Raw genomic sequence first — 10,566 nt, forward strand, 5'->3', positions numbered from 1 at the left:
TATATCTTCCATTGGTTTCATTAAGAGTGAAAAAAAAATCCAAAGTAGATAGATATGTCAAGTAATGGGTACTACAGCACCAGAACTATTTTCAGCTTTCGTATGGGACTTTTCATATTCTTAAACTGGGAAAAATGAAAAAAGAATATTGTTAAAGAAACTTATTTGAACAACTTTGTTTTAAGCATGGCACACCATCTCTGCAGCAGTTAAACAATCATGAATGAAATAACATAGAGAGGAAGTTTGAAAGCAGAAAAGAAGAAAGCGTATGACAAACACACAAAACTAAAGGGGCTGAAATGTTACAGCGTTGCTAAGCCACAGTAAATTTTACTAATCCACATTTTATTCAAAGGCTGTCATAATTTATAGTTTATGCATGAGTTAATTACAATTGTAATGTCTCCAATGGCATGTCACCCAAGTACAAAATGTCCTGCTTTACACCCTACACTGACAATACCAAATTGACAGGAACTGCAAATCGGTACAAACTGCAATTGCAAATTTTACAAAGGTTTAGTAATCTAGGGTTAAACAAACTGACAGTGTAGTTTAGACGTGGCTTATGAATTTTGTGCCTAGGGTGATCAGACACAACTGAATGGGCAGAAAAATAGACAGAAAGGGAAAATAACTTCTAGACTAAATAGGGTTTTCTGAGCCAAGCTTCCAATGTGCTTGAAACAAAGTTTAAAATCAGCGTGTGTTATAAGTTCTGACATAAAGCATTGAGATATTGATTTTTTAATGTGCAAACCATTCAAAAACTAGTGGTTGTGCAGAGAGCAATGCAGAGATGAGCATTTGGGGATTACTGAGAGTGTGACCGCTACGGTCGCAGGTTCGAATCCTGCCTCGGGGAAGGGTGTGTGCGATGTCCTTAGGTTAGTTAGGTTTAAGTAGTTCTAAGTTCTAGGGGACTGATGACCTCAGATGTTGAGTCCCATAGTGCTCAGAGCCATTTGAACCCATTTGATTACTGAGAGAGGAAAACAAACAAAGTGAACTTAGAAACATGCTGGAGTTGATGGCCTTATCATCACTGTAATGAAAAATAAATGGAGGTTGGCGATAAGGTAGCTAGGTGAATAGTTCTTTACTGGACTCCAATAAGTTAGCAAATATGACTCAACAACCTAATAGAAGATAAGTAGCTGCCAGTAAACACATGGAGGGAACATTAATGAATGCATGGAAAAGCCCTGAGAAGACCTTCATTCAGCAATGGGTGTCACATGGCAGATGCTAACAACAACAAAAACCTATTTTGTTGTATGTTACCCATACAATCAGTTGCCAAGTAAGTCAGCCAAACACCATATTCACACCCAAAAGTCAAGGGATCTTTGAGATTCATTAAGAAATCTTTATTCCTTGTGGTACTAAGCAGGAACGTGTGACTCATGTGGCATGTACTCACCAATGTGGGTAACAGTGAGTATTAAGTCATTTGGATGTTTTGTGAGCAACATTACAGCAGTAAGCACATAAGTAGGCGATTGGTAAGGCGATGCGCAGTGGCAAAGAGTACCAAGTGATGGTCCAGCCAATAGCACCATTCTGCCACATCTGCTTGTAGTAAGCACTATGGTGTGTGTGTGTGTGTGTGTGTGTGTGTGTGTGTGTAGGACATGCAGCACTGAATTCAAGAGCATTTTGAGCACTGAAGAGGAGAGTGGCACTGGAGCAGGTGCTGCAATGAATAAACTGAAAGGAGTTGCCTCTATTCTTGTTGTTTCTCACGTATTTGTAGGTTGTAATTTTAATTTTAGTATTAGTAATAATGATACTGTTACTCAAGGTAATGGTTGGTTTATAATAACTGGTAGTAGTGCTTCTACTGCTGGAGGGTTAGAGAGAGAGAGAGAGAGAGAGAGAGAGAGAGAGAGAGAGGAGTTGGAGGGGGGAGAGAGCACCTAACGTGGAACTAGCACCACACACTGGATCAAACTGACAGTGTGATATACATTCCAGAAAGTGGTTAAAAATTAATGACACAATGGTAGCAGCCAATTAAGATGACAGACACAGATAGTTAACATGATTGCATCCAATAGTAATCTTGTGGACACACGTATAACCTCTGTCGTACTGTAAAATAACTAGTTCTTACCAACAGCAAATCATAATACACTTCAATATTATAATGGTAACCATAACACAGGATTTGCTATGGCTATAAATGTGTGAAAACACTTGTCGTGCCCATGACTGTACAAAGACTGTCAATTAAAATCTATACAACACCACAGAACTCTGTGGTGTGAACTACAACTTCATTAACATCCATCAAACAGAAGGAGAAGTGTATGTTGAAAAAATCAATTTGGGAAAAAAAAAAAAAAAATCACAAATAATTTTAAAACAGTTAAATGCAGAAACGTATGCTCAGGAGTACTCCACTTTTGGTAACAAAACTGTCAGTCAGTCTCCTGTGTGAAGTTGCAACAGTAACTCATAACAGTATCTTGTGGTAAACCATACATATAAATACAAATTCTGGGTTAAATGATGATGGCATCCACTTGGGTAAAATATTCCCCCATTCGGATTTCCGGATGGGAACTACTCTGGAGTACGTTGTTATCGGGAGAAAGAAAACTGGTGTTCTACGGATCGGAGTGTAAATTTAAAAAGGGAAATGGATAGGTTAGTGAAGTTCAGTGGCAGGAGGAACAAGACTTCTGGTCAGGTGAATACAGGGTTATGAATTCAAAATCAAATGGGGGTAATGCAGGAGTAGGTTTAATAATGAATAGGAAAATAGGAATGCGGGTAAGCTACTACAAACAGCATAGTGAACTCATTATTGCGGCCAAGATAGACACGAAGCCCACGCCTAACACAGTAGTACAAGTTTATATGCCTACTAGCTCTGCAGATGACAAAGAGATTGATCAAATGTATGATGAGATAAAAGAAATTATTCAGATAGTGAAGGGAGACAAAAATTTAATAGTCATGGGTGACTGAAATTCGATAGTAGGTAAACGGAGAGAAGAAAATGTAGTAGGTGAATATGGATTAGGGGGAAGATTTGAAAGAGGAACCCACCTGGTAGAATTTTGCACAGAGCATAACTTAACCATAGCTAACACTTGGTTCAAGAATCATGAAAGAAGGTCGTATACATGGAAGAAGCCTGGAAATACTAGAAAGTATCTGATAGATTATATAATGGTAAGACAAAGATTCAGGAACCAGGTTTTAAATTGTAATACATTTCCAGGGGCAGATGTGGACTCTGACCACAATCTATTGATTATGAACTGTAGATTAAAACTGAAGAAACTGCAAAAAGGTGGGAATTTGAAGAGATGGGACTTGCATAAACTGAAAGAACCAGAGGTTGTAGAGAGCTTCAAGAAGAGCATTAGGGAACCACTGACAAGAATGGGGGAAAGAAATACAGTAGAAGAAGAATGGGTAGCTTTGAGAGACGAAATAGTGAAGGCAGCACAGGATCAAGTAGGTAAAAAGACAAGGGCTAGTAGAAATCCTTGGGTAACAGAAGAGATACTGAATTTAATTGATGAAAGGAGAAAACACAAAAACGCAGCAAGTGAAGCAGGCAAAAAGGAATACAAACGTCTCAAAAATGAGATCGACAGGAAGTGCAAAATGGCTAAGCAGGGATGACTAGAGGACAAATGTAAGGATGTAGAGGTTCATATCACTCGGGATAAGATAGATACTGCATACAGGGAAATTAAAGAGACCTTTGGAGAAAATAGAACCACTTGCATGAATATCAAGAGCTCAGATGGAAACCCTGTTCAAAGCAAAGAAGGGAAAGCAGAAAGCTGGAAGGAGTACATAGAGGGTCTATACAAGGGTGATGTTCTTGAGGACAATATTATAGAAATGGAAGAGAGTGTAGATGATGAAATAGGAGATATGACACTGCGTGAAGAGTTTGGACAGAGCAGTGAAAGACCTAAGTCGAAAGAAGGCCCTGGGAGTAGACAACATTCCATTAGAAATACTGTCAGCCTTGGGAGAACCAGGCCTAACAAAACTCTACCGTCTAGTGAGCAAGCTGTATGAGACAGGCAAAATACCCTCAGACTTCAATAATAATATAATAATTCCAATCCCCAAGAAAGCAGGTGTTGACAGATGTAAAAATTTCTGAACTATCAGTTTAATAAGCCACTGCTGCAAAATACTAACACGAATTCTTTACAGACGAATAGAGAAACTGGTAGAAGCTGACCTTGGGGAGGATCAGTTTGGATTCCGTAGAAATGCTGTAACACGTGAGGCAATACAGACCCTATGACTTATCTTAGAAAATAGATTAAGGTAAGGCAAACCTACATTTCCAGCATTTGTAGACTTAGAGAAAGCTTTTGACAATATTGACTGGAATACTCTCAATCAAATTCTGCAGGTGGCAGGGGTAAAATACAGGGAGCGAAAGGCCATTTATAATTTGTACAGAAACCAGATGGCAGTTATAAAGAGTCGAGGGGCATGAAAGGGAAGCAGTGGTTGGGAAGGAAGTGAGACAGGGTTGTAGCCTCTCCCCGATGTTATTCAATCTGTATATTGAGCAAGCAGTAAATGAAACAAGAAAAATTCGGAGTAGGAATTAAAATCCATGGAGAAGAAATAATAACTTTGAGGTTTGCCGATGACATTGTAATTCTGTAAGGGACACCAAAGGACCTGGAAGAGCAACTGAACGGAATGGCCAGTATCTTGAAAGGAGAATATAAGATGAACATCAACAAAAGCAAAACAAAGATAATGGAATTTAGTCAAATTAAATCGGGTGATGCTGTGGGAATTAGATTAGGAAATGAGATGCTTAAAGTAGTAAAGGAGTTTTGCTATTTGGGGAGCAAAATAATTGATGATGGACGAAGTAGAGGGGATATAAAATGTCGCCTGCAATGGCAAGGAAAGCTTTTCTGAAGAAGAGAAATTTGTTAACATCGAGTATAGATTTAAGAGTCTGGAAGTCGTTTCTGAAAGTATTTTTTTGAAGTGTAGCCATGTATGGAAGTGAAACATGGACGATCAATAGTTTAGACAAGAAGAGAATAGAAGCTTTCAAAATGTGATGCTACAGAAGAATGCTGAAGATTAAATGGGTAGATCAATAACTAATGAGGAGGTACTGAATATAATTGGAGAGAAGAGAAATTTGTGGCACAACTTGACTATATGAAGGGATTGGTTGGTAGGGCACATTCTGAGGCATCAAGGGATCACCAATTTAGTATTGGAGGGCAGCGTGGAGGGTAAAAATCACAGAGGGAGACCAAGAGATGAATCCATTAAACAGATTCAGAAGGATATAGGTTACAGTAAGTACTGGGAAATGAAGAACCACGCGCAGGATAGAGTAGCATGGATAGCTGCATCACACCAGTCTCTGGACTGAAGACCACAACAACAACAGGTTGCACGAAACATATAATGTGTCTTCAATATAAGAATGTGCTCTACACCATCTTCGAATTTAATTTATACCACGAAATGTCCAATCTTTTCAGAGAATCAAACTGCTGTACACAATACAATGTCACACTCTGGATTAATAAATACATAGTTAATGCGTTAAACATTTGATGCTAAGCGTGTAAGCAGTGAAAGGTTTAGAAAATGTTTGGAATTATTTTTAAAGTTTATTGGAAGTCATTAGGTTTGCTCATTCTCACATACTAAATGAGTATGATATGGGTAATTTGCTTCCTTGGGACATATACATAGTTTTTACTGCAACTAATATTTGTCTTATTGTGCCCAACCTTTAATATGTCCGCCCCCGGTAGCTGAATGGTCAGCGCGACGGACTATCAATCCTAAGGGCCCTGGTTCAATTCCTGGCTGGGTCGGAGATTTTCTCCTCTCAGGGACTGGGTGTTGCGTTTTCCTAATCACCATCATTTCATCCCCATCAATGCGCAATTCGTCAAAGTGGCGTCAAATCGAAAGATTTGCACATGGCGAACGGTCTACCCGACGGGAGACCATAGTCACACAACACCTTTAATATTAGATTATATCTCTTAATGAGTATATTGTGACAGTATTTTAAATTGTTAAGCCTCAAATATAATTATATAAGACACTGACAATCAAATTTTTGCTGCCTCTGGAAAATGTTAAGCAAGGCAACCTTTACCTGGAATTGTTCAACATGAACCAGGTTGACTGTTTAGCAATATAGATAATTCTCCTTGTAGCTAAGTGGGCCCAATTCCAATATTCTGTGAAGTTTAGCTGCTTACAACTATCTATAGCTTTATTATATTACAGAAGAAAACAAAATGACTTGCCCAAATCTTTTGTACTCTTAAGTCTTGCGGAAGAAGAATTGAAGATGACAGCTGTGAAATTCTTTGAGCACTTGGCAAGCTGTCTTAATTAAAAGATATACACGGTAAAGTGCAACGGTGATTGAGCTCAAGGGCAGTGTGAACACGATAGGGCTTTCCTCATAACAATTTTATTGGAAGTGGTGGATGGACCCAGTTAAATATGGAATCAAAAGTAGGATACATTCACGTTACACATCAAAGGAACGTACTTCACAGATGGCAATGACCATTTAATGGGTGTACTGACACAAGATGGATCAACAACAGGTCATGTTGCACTACCCTGTACTGAATAGAAAATGTGATATTTATGAAGGACCTTCTGCAGTACAAATTGCAGGGTTGTAATCTTAGCATTAAGGAATGATGGTAATTGTGTGTATTAACAGCATCCTGTCAACTATACAACATTCAGTTAATTGGTAAAAATACCAACATTTGAAATACAATATGGATCATTCTGGTCATGACATTTGGAGTAAATGAACCTTTACTGTATCCCAAATTCCACATACTTCTGACAACTTCCAGCTGATAACAGGGTAACAGAATTAATAACAGAAACGTTAAAAAACTGAACATAATATGCAGTATTTTTCACAAAAGAACTTTGTCATCTCTGAGAATACAACTAAATCTGGTGATAAGTATAAAAAGAATATGGATAAATATAGTCATTACAGTAATCTTCATAAAGAATGCGACTTGCTGTAGAATGACTGGAACAAAAACATAAAGTACTTTTCCACTCAAACGAGTACTGTAAGATCACAAGAAAAATCACAAAAAACACCTACCTTGATGTCAGTCTGAAACTGACAACTGAGACAATTACTTGCAATGAATATGACATTGTATACAGTGACCAGGAAAACAAATTTTTTCTATACTTATGAGGCAGAAAATCAAAGAATCGTATACCTAAGACATGCTTGAAGAAAACTCCATTCTGTTCAGAAGAGAGAACCATGCAATATATTAAAAACCATTTCCTATTTTAAAATGAGAAATTCAAAATGACAATTTCAGAAATGCTGAAACTGTCACTACCACCACTCTGTTGTGACCCCATCAAGGTTAACAACAAGAATTAGACTATCTACAGTTATCCTCGTGAACCATATTTGTGGGTTTCACCACCTCACAACCAAAACTGATACATCACAAATTATATTTCAGATTACACTAGAAACCGGACTTTCACCACAACGTACAATACAGAAAAAATTACAGAAAAGTAAAATGAAAATTGTCGGTATCCTCTTGCAGCACTGTTTCTGCACCTTTGGCACTACATACCACAACACACTATGTTGCAAGTCCACAGCCGATGTTCAGTATTGGTAGGTTCTAACCACTGCAGCATTAAATACCGCTTTGCCAACTCTAAACGACAAGAGTCACCTTCCATTGTAAGATAATCCTTGGCATATGCTACAGATCAGTATGTCAAACTACAGTACATTCCAAAACATAATATAGGTTCAAACGAAATATTGTCAAAGTTCTGTTCTCTTTCTATTTGCCCACATGTCATAAGACACATCATCATAATACAGGATAAAGCCAACATCCGAAAAACAAAAATAAGTTACTATTTAGTAGTTACTTTTGAAAAATGTGCTAATTGCTGCCAAAAACTTATTAGGATGCACAAATTGCAAGGTGTTTGTATTTTGGGGGTGCATACGCATCAATTTCAATATTTACAAAGCGCCCCCCCCCCTCCCACACACACACACACACACACACACACACACACACACACACACACACACACACAATCTTCTAAAACAATAAACATTCGTTAGTGTGGTAGACATGTGTAGATGTTCTTGATCTTCAACATTTACCACACAAAATCTATTCCAGGCTATGCAGTGCAGTTAGAGAGGAATGACATCCACTAATACAATAATAAAATCAGCTACTGAATCTTTGGCCTGAAATGGAGTGAAGTATAAAGATACAACAGCATTTATATGATGGTAAGAAGGAAATGCATTCTGCCCACAGAAGAAGTATATTACTCACTGACAATTCACATGAATCTTAATATGAATGGCTGGGGATTTGTTAATACGAAAAATGCTGCGTTGTATTATGGTTCAGACTCAACATCAAACTGTCGGTGGCCCTATATTATCATTTCCGAGGACAAAGAATGGCATATGTGTACCACTTCCAACAGGAAAACATTGGTGTTCAAACTAATCTTTCGATTGATGATAGCCTTAACTTAAACTGCCAAACTGGTAATTCAAAATTGTTAAGGCTTTCGTGGCCACTTGTTGACAAACTGCCTATTGGCTTCTGTCTCGGGTTCTTCATTATATGAACGTCGGCCGAAGAACCCGAGACAGAAGCCAATAGGCAGTTTGTCAAACAGGTAATTCTTCAACGTGATTATGGCTCATGGAACAAGCCACTAAAACTATCCTCTGCTTTGTGAGAGTATGACAGATTCAGCTGTAATTCATGTAAACAACTAAACACGAGAAAATATTGTAACTATTTATGAAGTTTATTACTGGTCTAGCTGTTATGCCAACAAATATGACAAGTAGTATTCCACATCTCCAAATGACCACTATTCACTTTAACAACGTTATACATGTTCAATAGAAGGTTGGGGGAGGGAGGGGAAAACCAGTGTCAAGGGTGACATAAGAATTAGGGACCAATTTGACTTTGTATTTTGCGAAATTCGGAAAACTTTCCGTAAGTAATGGTGTACGCTAAGGGTGAGACTATTTCATAAAACAAATTAACTGACAGACCAAGGCTCAATGAGCTGAGTGTAAAATTCACTATTAAACAAGATCCAAACGAAGTACATTACGAACACATTCTAGTCGCCAGATAAATTTATGTAGCACTATTTCACGCACTATTCCTAGAACTATCAATCCATTCACAGGTGCAATGTATACATACAAACTCACAAATAAACAACGTATATAACTGCGTGCGGCATTCGTGTCATTTCTAACAGCTGTAGCGCAATGACACACGCTACTTTATGACAGCATTATAATCTATGGATATATACTGACTCTTAATAAATATTTTTACCTCTCACTCGCCCGTTCCGTCACGAGGGACTCAACTTTCATACTGACAACATCCGGAACAAAGGGTCCTTCAAAATTCAGCCATCTTGGGTCTACTGACGGCGTTTCGGGATACTGTCCTCCACAATCACACTACATTAACCTCCGAAGCCATGCACTATAACGCACATTAATCATAGGTACACATTGGAAACACTAAATATCCTTTCATTGGGTAAATAAGACATTTACCCAAACTTTCTTGAGCTTCACTTCATGCCTTTGCACCACACACCTCCAACACAAGCACCACACACATACGTGAGCAACGGAGATGTAACTGAGGTATCGTAGGAGGTCGTCGAAATCCAGGTACAACATTTTTGGTAATCAGTTATAACTCTCAAGTATAAATAAAAAAATGAGCTACAAAAAGTAAACAAATACATTTATTGCAAATTTATCTCTTGTATTTACCATAGAGACTAAACTACCTGGGAAACAGATCACGTTTCCGACGGAACCCCTTGCTACCACGCACAGCGCCATCTTCCACCAATATTTGTCATTAACTGCGTGGCAATTATAAACAAATTTTACCCACCGTTCGAGACTTATAAGTATGGTATTTGTGATCAATATGATTTGTAACAAAGTGAGTTTTGGTTATTTTACCTCATGAAGCATTGCGTTGATATGATAATGTTATTCGCGGTAATTTCCATGCTAGTCTTGCAGATCGTTCCGTATTTTGTATCTGCATCATGTGAACGATATTTCATAATTGTCTCTCTAAGTTTCTCTCAGGTGACGTCAATGCAGAAAATGTTGTTGCAACACGCAGTCACTGAATCACGATTTTTTCATTATTTTGTCATGCAGTGTAGTAGAATTTTGCTGGATTTATTAAATGACGTACGAGATTTTGAGCGACGAAGATGAAATTGTTTGTCACTCACTTGAAATTTGTTTCTTCGTTATTGCTTATAGAATAACGAACATACATCCGATCACTGAAAAAATATAGAGTATATGCGATTAACCAGCGAAATTGTTTTGCTCAGTAGCCTACTATATGCAAATTTACAATGCGCTGTTTTACTCGATGCATTCACAAAAAAACTTGATTTTTCGCTTTTCTACTGAAAACATTGAACGGGCCACAGATTCCTACA

General features: G+C 38.0%; 1 protein-coding gene across 5 annotated transcripts in view; it reads right to left on the reverse strand.

Moving 5' to 3' along the window:
* LOC126412841 (homeodomain-interacting protein kinase 2) overlaps positions 1-9,709 on the reverse strand; it is a 212,253-nt gene extending 202,544 nt beyond the window's left edge. For all 5 annotated transcript variants that reach the window (XM_050082684.1, XM_050082687.1, XM_050082685.1 and 2 more), the window contains exon 1: positions 9,414-9,709. The gene's annotated coding sequence lies outside the window, so the exon portion shown is untranslated. The remainder of the gene's footprint in view (positions 1-9,413) is intronic.
* Between the last annotated feature and the right edge of the window lie 857 nt (positions 9,710-10,566).

The sequence above is a fragment of the Schistocerca serialis genome, chromosome 7 (genome assembly GCF_023864345.2).
Source record: "Schistocerca serialis cubense isolate TAMUIC-IGC-003099 chromosome 7, iqSchSeri2.2, whole genome shotgun sequence".
In the NCBI taxonomy this organism is placed as follows: Eukaryota; Metazoa; Arthropoda; class Insecta; order Orthoptera; family Acrididae; genus Schistocerca; species Schistocerca serialis.